Source organism: Meleagris gallopavo, chromosome 3 (assembly GCF_000146605.3).
Source record: "Meleagris gallopavo isolate NT-WF06-2002-E0010 breed Aviagen turkey brand Nicholas breeding stock chromosome 3, Turkey_5.1, whole genome shotgun sequence".
NCBI classification, from domain to species: Eukaryota; Metazoa; Chordata; class Aves; order Galliformes; family Phasianidae; genus Meleagris; species Meleagris gallopavo.
Window position 1 is genome coordinate 81306439 of NC_015013.2, and position 14021 is coordinate 81320459.

A 14021-nucleotide genomic window follows, 5' to 3' on the forward strand; every position below is an offset into this window, starting at 1 on the left:
GGGCGAGCGTGCGGCCGGGGGGTCCGGGAGGAGCGGGTCCGGTGCTCTGCGCTCCCAGCTCCGCCGGATGGGCAGCGCAGGCAGACTCTGCGCGTCCCGCTGTCGCCGTCCGAAGGCGCGACTCGGGCTGAAAGCTGGCGAGCGCGGGGCGGAGGCTCCCGGCTTGTGAGGAACAGAAGCGTGCGTTATAGTATGACTTTGTGCTCATGAGTGTCTCTTGGACCTAAGCGCGTTTACCACCGAAGGGATCCACTGAGAGCAGTGGTGTCAGCCCTCCCACCTCTCCATCTTTTGCCTCTCTCTTGTGTAGTAGTGAGGGGATAGAAAGCAGTGGGAGAGAGGAGGGTATAGTGCTGTCGGCAGAGAAGCTTTGGCAAAAAATACAAGTTTGTTTTTCTCAGATGCGTCTCATAAATAAACAGATTAACACAAACAGTTGGTACAGAGTTAGACTACTTTAGTTGTGCAATCAAACTTGCTTCACTGCTTTGGAGGATGAAGATGGTAAATGATTTTCATGAACCCTTTTGCAAATTTTTAAACTTTGTCCTTTGTTTACTAAGTTTTAAGCCCTGTGAAGTCCATGTGTCCTATTCTGCAGTCTTTCCCGTGCTCTCCCTCCTCCTAGGATGCAATCTGGTGCCTGATGTGAGGCCTGAGTCCCCAGCTCAGGTGTAAAGGAGAACCAGAAATGTCACTTTGGCAGTTTTGGGGCGTCATCAGCCAGCCGGGGTGTGCTGCTCTGGAGCTGGGCACTTTGCAGACCACCTCAATTTCCCCTCCATCCAGGCTGGCTCCAGATCCTCATCAGCTGGGCTGAAAACTACAGCAATTCAGGAGCACTTGGCATGTGCCAAGTGAGAGAAATAATGGCCTCAAGTTGCACAAAGAGAGGTTCAGATTGGATATTCAGAAAAATTTCTTCTCAGAAAAGTGGTGAGGCATTGGCACAGGTTGCCCAGGGAGATGCTGGAGTCACTTTCCCTGAAGGTGTTGAAGAAACGTGGCACTGAGGGACCTGGTTTAGTGGGCATGGTGGTGATGGGTTGATAGTTGGCCTAGATCATTTTAGTGATCTTTTCCAGCCATAATGATTCTGTGATTCTACACAGGAGCACTGCTTCAAGAGGGGAAGGGGTTACACAAAGTGCATTCCCTTCTCTCCAACAGGCAGCAGACAGAGACCTCAGCCCTCGTGAGCAGCCTCACCCAGGCTGCCCAGGTGCCTCCTCCCCATAGGAATGCAAACTGCGCCCAGGGAGAGCTAACCCCCAGGGGATGGGTTATCCAAGGATAGGGGGTGGGTGGAGGAAGAGAAACGTGAAGAGAGGTGTCTTCACTTCTCATGTTAATTAATGCAAGGTAAGAAACTATAATTAAGTTTACAGAGCTGTGAATCCAGAGTGAGAAGAAGCATGTCCTGCTGAACCTGAACAGGGCCCCCAAGCCCGAGAGCAGACGGGCCTGTAGCACACCCTTTTCACCCTGCTGCCTAACTTTGGTACAATGCCCTGTTGGGTTTTTTTGTCCAGCGACCAGGCCAAGCTATCAAATCAGGCACTTCTGTTTCCCAAGGGATTAGCTCTAGCCATTTTTTTCATATATTTCCTTTATGAATTACTAAAGAACCAGGGATGCTGCTAATGGAAATGTGTCACAAAGTATTTTTTAAGTAATTTCATAAAATTTACCAGAAGAAAAAAAGTCAAATAGGTTTTTTGTCCTGTTATAAGAAGATAATACAGAAGAGAAAGGAAATGTTGAGTACCTCACAAATTTTTTTCAGCACACTGTGTGCTTTGCTCTGCTTTCTGAGGGTGTCTGGTTGTCCTGTGGGGTTCCTGCATACTGACAAATGTCTGTGGCTGAGAGCCCTGCTAGCATTCATTTCCCATTCCAGCAGAAGTAAATAATAGAATTTCCCAGGGCCAGACTCCTACACATGGTCCCTGATATCAGAGAGGCTTTATGGCGGTGTTCATTGCCTCTTTCTCCTTGTCTACCTTGGAACTGTAAGAGAACACACATGCCGTTTGAATCTTGGAAAGAAAAGCTAGGAGATAGTGTGTAGGATGCTAAGGTACAGGCCCAAGACAGACAATCCCCAGGTTCTCTCCCAGCCTTAGAACAGCAGGATTGGTATGTATTGCTTCTCTCTCCTGAGATGTGCAGGCTCCAAATTGTCCTAGTGTATCCAAGTTTTTTGAGCCCCAAGAACACTTTCTGGCTGTGAACTAAGCTAGGGGGAAGAAAAGATGCCTTGAGACTTCTCTCTTGGCACCCCAGCTGACATTACACTCCAGCAAGAGTGGCTCCTGGAATACAGGATCATGCGGCAGGACCAGGAACAGAGAATAACAGGAACAGTATTTGGTCAGGTATGCAGCTGTTGAATGGTCAGGTTTGTAAAGAGAGAAAACTGTTAGTGCAAACTCAACTGTTGTTCTCTAGTAGTTTTCAGTGCATGGGTGAGTCCAGATTGTCAATTTCAACTTCCCCTAATGGCCAAATGTCTGACATAACCTGTGAACGTCCACCCTGCAGTCACAGTATGTGGTGCAGCTGTGTGCGCAAGCAAGGGGAATGGGCTTGTAGTCCATACTTGTTTTCAGGAAGAAAAATATAGGAAAAGCAACACCAAAATGGCTGTGAGCACAGTGCTAAGCATGTTCTTCAGCCTCAGCTTTCAACAGAGGGACATGCTGGAATCTGCATGATCTTAGTGTTTTCTCCTCCTTTTTTCAGGCAGAGGTCAGCATTCATGTCTTATGTAAATAAATTGGCCTCCTGACAGCAAAAACATTGCAAGGCCACGTATACAAGCTCACTGCTCAGACAGCAGTGCAAGGAGTGCAGCTGCCAGGCAGAGAAGGTGAAGACACGGAGATTCTTTCTATAGTTGGGACGATCTGTGCTGCTCTATAGTAGAGGTAATAATCCAGGAACTTTGGAGAGATACTCAAATCCATCTACAACTGCAGTTCTTCCTTTTCCATTGCCAGTGTAGCAGCAATCATTCAAAGCCAGCTCATCTCAAATTCCTTTAGATTGGAAACAGGGTTGTGATCCTTGAACATGTCAGATGACAGAGGTTTGGCCAAATTAGGTCTGGATAATGACATTCCCATCTTGTTGCCCTGACACCAACCAGCTCAACAGATGGATCTAGATGGGAAGGAAGTCCAGAGTTGGAAGTCCAGTGCTGGAACCCTGACAAGTAATGAGAGCTGGAAGGGAGTCCATTTCCTCCAGTGATTCTAAACATTGCAGCAGCCAAGTTTAAGTAAGTCTGAGGAACATGCCTGGACTAACCCTATGCATTCCTCCATGGCAGCCCCTCCTATGCATAAGCATGCTGGGATGCAGCAGAGCAGGCTCCAGCCTTGGTACAATGTCCCCATCTCATGGGGGGGGATGTCTCTCACTGGGCTGGTGTCATACCATCTCTGGCATTCAAGACCAGGCTTCTGGGCAACCCTGCCCATGGCAGGAGGATTGGAGCTAGATGACATTTAAGATTCCTTCCAACATAAGCCATTTTGTGATTTTATGATTCTATGATACACTGCAAAAGGCATTGCTGGTGGAGGTCTGACAACCTGCTTAAACCCTTTGGGGAATTCACCCTATCCTCAGCACTGAGAGAACCTATTGGCTTTAAAGTCAGCATTCAGGAGTCATTGCTCACTTGCTGGCAGGGTAATGGAGATGTCAAGAATGCCTGAAGACCTTCATAATCTGGAGGTTACATTGTACATTATTTTTGAAACTATTAAAGCATTGTTTATCTTTTCCTTGTTTGAAGCTATCCAGGTTTTTGCACACATCACAGCATGTAAAAATAAAATGAATGCATAGCTGTTTGCCAGCAAACACTTTGTAGATTCAGTGTTACAAAGCAGGAACCTACTTGTGCCTACATGAAAGAAATATGTGTGTGAAATCCGTATGTGCACCTACCTGAGTCATGTGCTAGCTAGGCAAGCTGAGAAAGTGTTCCCACAGCCAAGGAGCTATGGGCCAGGCTGTAAATGAGCACATTTCTATTCTGCATATACAACTCTGGCACAAGTTAGCACAGAAGTTGGTGCCAGGAAGTATTCAGGTTTCTTGTGTGCACAGATCTTGAGTTAGCTCTTGCTCCAGTGAAAATGACTTTAAAAGAGACAGGACCAAGCCCAGAAACCTAGAAACGTTTGCTTTGGCTATAGGCAACTCTGTGCAAGAACTGAAACGAAGGAACTCTAAAAATAGAGGTTTGTAACTACAGTGCTGACGCTATAATGAAGTAGAGGTTTTCCTTTCTTGGTGTCTTGCATTTGCTCTGCAGATCTCTTTCAATGCATTAGTTTCTTAACTAATTTTTATTCCTAGTTTCTTTGATTCTGTCACTTTGCTGTTTCTTAATTTAGTTTTTATATCTTGCATACAAACCTCTCTCCACTCCTAACACTAAGCGCAAGGTGTTTTAAATGCCAAGATCAGAATTTTACAGTAGTTCTTGAGTATGTAATAAATAATGAGGAGAGGAGGTGATGGAATTCCAGATTTCTTCCAGCACGCCTCAGCTGTATTTCACTTTTAACCCATTTTTCAGAAACAAGTTAATCTGGTTGGGTGTCAAAGCAAATAAAACATTTTTGCTATCTTGTTCTTTCCTGTTCTTAACCTATTTTTCTAATATGGCATAGGTGTGATATGCTATGTATTACAAACACGCGGCTCTGACCCCACATCCCAAGGCTTCGTATTTGATTCCTATACCCATCAAACCCCATGTATGGCTGCAAGGCTCACGTGGAGACTCCCAGCCTCTCTCCCACTCAAGCTGTGCCATCTGTTGAGCACACTGTTCATGAGATCTCCAGGCTTTTCCAGCCCTGAGAACTCCTGTGTGATCTGCTGCTTATCTGTGCCCCAACATCTGTGCAAAGGAGTTAGGGCTAGAAAAGCTAGTTTGTCCCTGCAGTAGCCTTGGCATCTGACCTTACCCTTGCACTTGTGAATTAAGTCCACCTTCCTCCTTTCCATTGCATTCCTGCACTTAAATCAAGTTGCTAGAGTAGTAGGAAAAAAAAGATGGTCTGCTAGGGCAGAAGGCAAATGAAGAGAAGAGTTTCTAATTTGGAAAGAGAGAGTTCTCCAAGACTTGTCCTGCAAAGAACATGTTGAGCTCAGGCTATGACTGCAGCACAGATTTGTCTCTCAAGAGCAGGTTCAGCCACATGAGAAGGGAGCAACATGGACTTGGTGGTCTAATGCTCTCTGTGAGCCTCTAGGGACTTCCCCAGGACCTTAGCAAGGCTCATCTACCTACATATCTGTGCAAGAACAACAGTTTGATACCCCAAAGCCCAAGAGAGATGGATGTCTAAACTGTTCTTCAGAAGCATCTTGCTTCTTCATCTCCCTTGCTAGACAGGACAGAGAGGTCAGACAGCCTCCAAGAATAAAGCTATCACTGAGCCACTGGGAACAGTTCTGTTCACCTTCAGGACCTGTAAAATGCTTTTCAAGTTTTTTTCATGCGTGTGGAGCATTGTTGTCTTCTTTTTGGTTTTGCATTTGAGTTCTGCAGGGGTACAGATCCTCCACTTGCTTCAGATGATGTCTGTGCTCTTTCTCTCCTTTGTAAATTGGGTACGGGTCCAGAGAAGGCAATGAAAGAATCAACTCAGAGAAGAGAGAATTACCTTTTTCTGTATTTTTATTTCTTGGATGCTTCTTGTGGGAAGATGCACAGCTACAGTGCCTGCAGTTAGTGAGGGGAACTACTACATTCAGGGGTATTCCAGCAATGTGCTTATTTGCCCAGATCAATCTATCATCTGTGAAGGAAATGCTGCAAATGTCTTTTTTATTGTAGTGTGGGCAATCTGATGTAGCTTTTCCTGAGCAGGATTCATCTGAAAGAAAACTAGTTCCAGCCCTAAGGAAGCCATGGGAAGTGTGTGAATTAGGGTAGGAACAGATATTTTAAACACAATAGATCTGTTCACCACTAAGATTCTCAAATGGATCTTTACTTTTCTTAAATCAGAGATTTTTACTGGTAAAAAACCTGCTTTTGCACATCCATTGGTCTCTATACATTAATGGGCACAGTAACGTTGACTTTCTTTAATGGAAACTGTAATAAGAGCTAGACAGTGACATTTCACAATATTCAGAGAAGAATCAAACAAAAGGTGGAAAAGTCACAGAAGATGCAGGAACCTCTAGATGCAATCTTTTCCTAGCACCCTGTACTGCCAAACCACATCCTTTTTAGCCTTTTCACATTATGCACAATCTTGGTTATGTGAAAAGGGAACAGAATGTCTCTCCTCTCCTCTCCTCTCCTCTCCTCTCCTCTCCTCTCCTCTCCTCTCCTCTCCTCTCCTCTCCTCTCCTCTCCTCTCCTCTCCTCTCCTCTCCTCTCCTCTCCTCCCCTCTCCTCCCCTCTCCTCCCTTGTCCTCCCCTCATACCTAACCTGGGTACGTCCCACTGCCATTGTAATTGCACCTACCCAACTGTCACTGCATCTATCCCTTCTTAGATTTGAAACTCCTGACAATAAGAGCTTCCAGTTCCATATTTGCTCTATCTGTAGTGGAGTCTAGGTCTGTTATATGACTAGTATATATAGCATACTAACCAGATACATCTACTTTATAAATGTATATATATAATATAATATAATATAATATATAAATAAATATATAAAATCTAATATATATATTATATACACATATATATATTCATATGTATTTTATATATTCAATTCCCCCCTACTCTGAATAAAATCATATTTAGCACGGTACATATTGAACAATTTTCTGGCAGGATGGAATAAGTGGAAGTCTTTTTAAAATCAGAGTCACGGTAAAGGCAAATTTTTTGCATCTCTTTAAAAACTCAGTCTTTTGGTAGATGACATTAGTAGGACTGTGCAGAAACACAGAGTTAATGAAAAACTATTTCAAGATTGATCTTTCAGAAATACTGGGTATTTACACAGTATAAATAAAAAAAATTGTTGTAAAAATTGAGAGCAGCGTTAAAACCTGCACAGTTATAACAACTGGTGAAATAGTCACCACCATTTCTAGTCTAGAACACTTCCTCGGGAATCTGAGTCTACCATGTGTAATGAGACACAATGCATGCAGGAGAAGGGGGTGATTTTAAGAGAATGTGCTCCTTTATGGTAATGCAAATATAGACTAACTTTCTTTACTAGATTTGAACCGAGACAAACTAGCGTAAACCTTTCAAATCCCACATGAGGAACACACAGAAGGGTAGTCCTGGACAGATTCCCAGTTGCCTACAGCAGAATTTCTCTCTTTTTTTTTTTTTCTGGGTGGCAATCCAGACACTGTATGTTTACTATAAGAGCAAAAATACATTCATGATAACAGTGATAGGCCTGAATAATTGGAGTATGTATTTGGCCAGAGAAGACAAAATTCTTGAGGATAGTGGTGTTTTGAACCTATGGGAATTATGTGGGTGTTTTTTGTTGTTGTTGTTTTGTTTTTATCCAGACTCTTTAATGTTTTTTTTTTCAGAGCTGGGAGCTGTCTGGCAGAACAGCTTGGATTCCACGAGGTGCCACATGCCATCTTTTTCCACCAATCCTGGCAGTGGGAGGTGAGTCCTGAAGCACAGTGTGCAGACCTGAAGAAGGGGAAATGCTGCTGAAAAAACAGCTTTCCTCCACCCTCAGTTTCCCTCACTCCTCTGCGGGAGCAGATACAGTTCCCCTCAAAGCAGCATTGTATGTTAGCAGGATATTTTTTATCATTTTTTCATACAGAGTTTGTGCACAAGCTTATAGATCTTGATGGAAGTAACTAGAGAGATCTAAGGCTTCAAATCCTGCATATCTTTCCAACAAATGTTTAACATCTGTTGTTTCTTGGAGAGTGTTTCTTTTTAAAAAAAATCCTAATTTAGTGGGTCTTGGCATACATTCATGCTCTTGTGGGGAATCATGTCCTATAAATAGGAGGTTTGGTCACTATCACATGGCAGTGGGGGTCCCTTTTGCAAGGCTTCTTGTAGCAACATTTTCTGCTCCATTGAGTGAGATTCCTGAAATGCCACCCTGCTCAGTGCTTGTGGTCTTGCTGAATCAGGGTCTTACATGACCATTACAGCACATACATGACCAGTTGCTGTAGATCTTCTTTATCTATGAACAAAACATCTCCTAACTGTCTTAACTATGGGCAAAAGGCTGTTCTATGTGACTATTTCTGCATCTGCAGGAACACTTTCGATGACTATTTAGAAGTATCTCATAAAAGTTGAGGTTGGTTGGTCCATCAGCAGGAACCACCTTGTGGGAGTCCCTGATGCAACCAGAGCCTCCACCCTAGGTACTAACACAAATGATGGCTAGAACAGTCCAAGCACAGCAAGAGCTTCCTAAGGGAATTTCCCAAAATATATCAACTTAAGTTACAAAAGGAAGATCTGATTTCTTTCTCTACATCATTTTGCTTCAGGAGTTCCTTGGGTTGTCCTTAGGACTACCCATTGTGCAAGGGATGTTTTAGGGAGGGAAGGTTATAAGAACATCCTTTAATCTCACTTTCCTTCGACATGATGAGCCCTGCTATGTTGTGCCTACTTCCGCATGTTTTCTGCCTTGCAGCATTACCGGAAGGACAAGGTAGCACAAAATCTTACCTAGGAGGGTTCAAGTACTGCCTGTCACAAACAGTAGATACTTGCAGGTGGTCAGAATTCAGGTTTCAAGCCTGTTGCAAGGATGCAGATTTAATCCAGTTATTGAGCCCTGTTTCTCTTTCAGGTTATATTTAAAACCCAGCTTTGGATGTGGTGAACTATAGTTGAATTTGGCCTCAGTGCACAGACATGTTTGGATAAAATGTACCAGTTTTTGTTGAGACTCACTGCTTGAGCAATGCACAGGATTCATGCTTCTTTTCTGATTTGCTTGGAATTCTTCTCAGAAGATTTTCTCAAACAGAAGAAAATTCAAGGATCGTATCCATTTTGGGAATCTTTGGAGGACACAAAGCTGTCCAACAGGTGGGTGGGTGTCCAGCAGAAGAGAATCTAGGATCACAAACAAGCAAATCTCCTTTCTGTGCTTTCCTCATCCATAGAACTCATAATTTCTCTCCTTACATCTTTCCCTGTGTTTCCTATGATTGCATTATCACTAAAATTGCCAAAGTGGTGAGGTACAGTGGGAATGAGTGGATGACAGGAACTTTTCAGCAGTCTGTGGCCTGGAGGAACTGGCAGCCAGTCATTAGTGGTGTATCTCAGGGACTGCTATTGGGGCAATACTGTTAGTATCTTTATGAATGGTGAAGATAATGACAAAAAGTCCCATTTCAGTGAGTCTCTGGGTAAGCAGTTGATAGCCTTGAGGACTCAGCTGCTCTTCTGAGGGACCTGGACAGGATGGAGAAGTGGGCTGGTAGGTAGTTATGAAGTTTAGCAAATAGTCATTCTACGTATATATAAGGGTTCCTTGATACAAGGAAAAGGTTATCCTCCAAAGACAGTCAAATATTACAACAGTGGCCCAGAAAGTTTATTGATCTATATCCTTGTAGATACTGAGATCTCAAGTAGATGCAGTCCCAAGCATCTTGCTTTACCACTAGCCATGAGTTCTGAGTAGGAGGATAGAAGACAGGCTTTCAGAGGTACTTATCTTGCTCTGTGATCTTGTGACTGACTCTGTGTCAGCTGAAGAGAAGATGGGATTGGAAAGGATCTGTTCTAGCCACATCAGGTCACAGCAGAGACACTCCACTGTCCCTATCATTTTTGTCCTCCTTACTACTCTGGCAAATGCCAGAGAATGAGTAAGCAATAGACACAACCAAGTCCATCAACACTGTTTAGTGGCCCGGATCTAATCGATCCTCCCACAGAAGCCCATTGTAAGATTCCCTTCCGTATAATGGAATGTTATGTAGGTCCCACAGAATCAGGAGGATTTTAAAAAACTTCAACATTGGTGGAAAGAGTCATGAAAACTCCGCTTAGAATTACCCCCCACGCTCCCTCTGCTCTCTATCACATATCCACACACTCACATATGAAACCACTTTTTTGATATCTGCCATTCTGGACTGTAGATAAATTAATCAACATAGAGATGCATGTTTACTGTCAATAAGAGAATGATACTCCGTTCATTACAGAAAAAACTTTTTTAAATCTGCAAGGACAACGTGGGAAAACAAGAAGCTTGACATTATAAAAGAAACGAAGTGATCAAAGAGTGTTCGTTTCAGTGACTTATGTTATTTTGTGACACTCATAATTCAGGACACAGTGTAGCTAGTCAAGCGTGATTAACTTCTTCTGGGATCTGACATCGCATTCTCTTTTGAAGCAAGAACTGGAGTCGGCAATATACAGGGAGAAAGCTGATCAATGGAAGCGTGCCATTACCTGAAAGAATATGGTCTTTTGATTCTCCTCTGTAAATGAACAAGTGTCTTTTGTTCCCAGAACAGAACAGTGACATAAAGGGCTTTGCACGGAATACTATTCAGAAGAAATTGGCATTATATAACATACTTGTAAGAGAAACAACAATTTGAGTAGGGGTTTTATGTTTATGCCCAAATCTCTACTAGAAACTCATCAGGGAGGAAGGGAAGAGCAACAAATGCAAACAATCAGACCCTTGTTAGGTGATACAGGACCTACAGGAACATGAGAAGCTGCACTTTTACTGAAATAATGCAGTAAAATAAACAGTGTGCAACAGTGGAAAATGAATGGGAAGTTAATTCTATTAGCATTTACAATATTTCAATAGCAATATTTTCTGAACAATGGTCCCTATTGATGCTGCAAGTGCTTGCACATTATGCCTGCTTCTTGCTCAACAGATCTGACGCTATTTGACCGGCTGTATTCTCTAATTGGACAAGGAAGGTTTCCAAAACTGATGAAAGGCTCTATCTCATCTGTGCTGAAACTGTTTGGAACCTAACTCATGCTGATTTGTTGTTGTTACTGTTGTACTGTTGTATTGCCTTTTTTTTTTCTTTTTTTTTTTCTTTTTTCTTATAGGATATCTGGGAAGATTTATTATTTTAAGTGGCACAGTATCTAGAGGCCAAAGGTTAATAACTTCAAGTCTAGTACTTCTGTATTTTATCACCAGCTAGTGCTTATCAGAATAACAAAATAAACAGTAGTTTTGTCTGCATTGGAAGGAGTTTGCAATTATGAGTAGGCCATTTAGATATACATCTCCTTTGCCATTAAAAACTCTATCTCCACTAAGAGGATTTGCTGGTACATCCCCATGGTTTAACTCTACTTGCAAACTTCCTCTGTTCCATAAAAGATCCCTGTATACCTTCTTAGCCTAGGAGAGCACTTAGCTGTGTTAAAATATTTGGAAATTAAGGGGCTAAAAAAAAGAAAAGAAAAAAAAATCCAATTTCAAGTGAGATAGATTATTACTTGCATAATTAAAGGATTTTCTATACATAGATATGCTGTTCAGCAGTATGAACTCTCCATACTCTGAAACAACATAGCTATGCCAGTAATAATTTTGACTTTAAACAAGGCAAACCTTTGTCCTGGACTGTGGGCCAAGTTTAACAGCATCTGTCTGGCTTAAAGGCCAATTCTTGCACCAGTTCGCTATAAAAATAGATTTACATTAATGCTGCTGTTCCTGTGCATTTGCCTGTTACTGTCTGTACACAAAGCTGCCTGATTTTCTCAATGTCTTGTGCTAGAAATGGGCCCCCTCTCTGGCCACAGGGACAGCAGTCTGCTGGAAACAGGCCCAGGTGCTGGGTCCTCTGTGCTGTTTGAACCAGATGCATCTGCAAAAAGTCTATGTCACAGCTAGCTTGGGATCTAAAAATTGCCATCAAAGCTCCCTCCTCTTCCCTCATCCCTTCCTTCCGATGCAGCCCAGCCCTCCTTGAATTTGAAACTGTTGCCTCCAATTTCTTAGGTCTCCAGAGGCTTACACAAGCGCCTTGGAATTCAGTCCCATCTGTGGAGCTGTGTTGGTGGCTTAACCCTTGAGGGAGACACAGCAGGAAAAGGCACAAAATCTTAGGAGGGGATTTCTTAACTATTGGAACATTGTTCTTGAGTTATGTCAAAGCAATAAAAAACCCACCAACCTAACATTTTTCCTGTCTCATTGACAAGGTCTATAACAATCTCAAAACATCACCTTGTGTGAGGGCTGCTCCAAAAGAAATGCCTCACATTTTATTATGTTGGCCCACGGTGTCAGAGGCAGATGTTGGTGGTTTAGCAGTAGAGTATGAATCTTCCTACCAATATTCTATTACAGGTTGTAGCCAAGCAAAATTTCTTAACTATGACAGTGGTGAGGTGCTGGAACAGGGCTTCCCAGAGAGGTTGTGGATGCCCCATCCCTGGAGGTGTTCAAGGCCAGATTGGATGGGGCCCTGGGCAGCCTGGTCTAGTATTAAATGGGGAGGCTGATGGCCCTGCATGTGGCAGGGGGGTTGGAGATTCATGATCCTTGAGGTCCCTTCCAACCCTGGCCATTCTGTGATTCTGTGATTCTGTGAACAGATGGCAGCACAGGGGCAAACTAACAAAATGGTATTTGACATGGAAGTGTGTATAAGCAAAGGTGTGGAAAAATTGCACCCACTGTCATTCATTGACACTGAATGTTTATGGAGACCGAACAGTGTATGTCAGCACAGCGAGGTGCGTTTCAGTTGCGGTGACAGCAATGTGAAAGACAAGCCACATTCTAGATGGTTGCACAGCTGTCATACCTTGAAAAGAAGAGTGTCTTGATCAGCTCATCTGAGCAAATCAGTGGATTATAAACTAAGAAGTGTGTATGGTGCTGAATATCATCTTCAATATGTTAATGATGATCATGACAACGTTGCAATATTGCAAATTTACATCAGATTGGTCACACAAATGTTCACGTAGGAACAGAAAGAACAATGTAGGCAAGTTTGTCAGAATCTATTGAACCAATACAAGGCTGGAGGTGGCAGTTTCCTGGGTCACATAATTACCAATGCTGAGAAGTGGTGTCATCACTATGAGTCTGAGTCAAAATGACAGTTCATGAAGTGAATTCCCCATTGAAGAAAAAGTTCAAGACATGTCCCTCAACAGGTAAAGTGATGTGTGTTGTCTTTTGGAATAGGAAAAGGGATGAACTTTCAAGATTTCCTGGAGCCCAGAGAAACCATCAACTCTGACTTCTACATCACAATGCTGACTAAGCTGAAGGTTTGAACTTCAAGAGTCAGGCCAGAGAAGAAGACAACCTTTGTCTTATAACACAATAACACCAAACCCAACACCAGTTTGAAGACTGTGGAACACACTGTCAATCTGGGGTGGGTTGTCCTACCACACCCACCATATTTTCTTGGACTTGGCATCTTCTGATTTCCATTTGTATGGGCTGATGAAAGATGGACAGCATGAACAATATTTTCCTATCTACAACACTGTCAAGCAGCTGTGAAACAGTGGGTCACCTCTGCAAGTGCAGATTTTATGAGTGTGGCATGCAGGCTCTTGTTCATCGCTGGTGAAAATGCATAGCTAATAGTAGTGACTATGCTGAAAAACAGTATTTTACAGCTGAAAATTTGCTCTATCAAATAGTGTTATTGTGCTCTTTATGTCTGTTGTAGTTTCTATGAAAATAAATAGGTGGAATTACTTTCAGAGTGACCTACGTATTTTAATCTTCTCTCCTTGAGCATAGTCCCTTTAGAAATGTTCTGCAGCAATAACAGAGTGGGAGCCAAGGCTCCAGGAGGGATGTCATGTTGCCACAGATTAAAATCTGAAAATTAAGAGGAATACCTGTCATTTTCCACCTGTCCTGTGACTTTATCATCATCTTTATCCAGTAATACATTTTATACAGCTTTCGATTTTCAACACGATGGATAGTGGATTCTCACAAGAACCACAGGAATTACTTACAGAGATACTACTATCTCTGAGCTAGATGGAAAGAAATGATCTTATAGTGAGAGGA

The 14021-nt window shown here is 42.7% G+C and overlaps 1 long non-coding RNA gene across 1 annotated transcript; it reads left to right on the top strand.

Annotated features, from left to right (window-relative positions):
- The first annotated feature begins 7556 nt into the window (after positions 1 to 7556).
- Positions 7557 to 13557, top strand: LOC104910446. Its single transcript, XR_004159321.1, has 3 exons — positions 7557 to 7636; positions 8805 to 9046; positions 13170 to 13557. It is a non-coding gene; the product is annotated as an uncharacterized LOC104910446 (long non-coding RNA).
- The last annotated feature ends 464 nt before the right edge of the window (positions 13558 to 14021 follow it).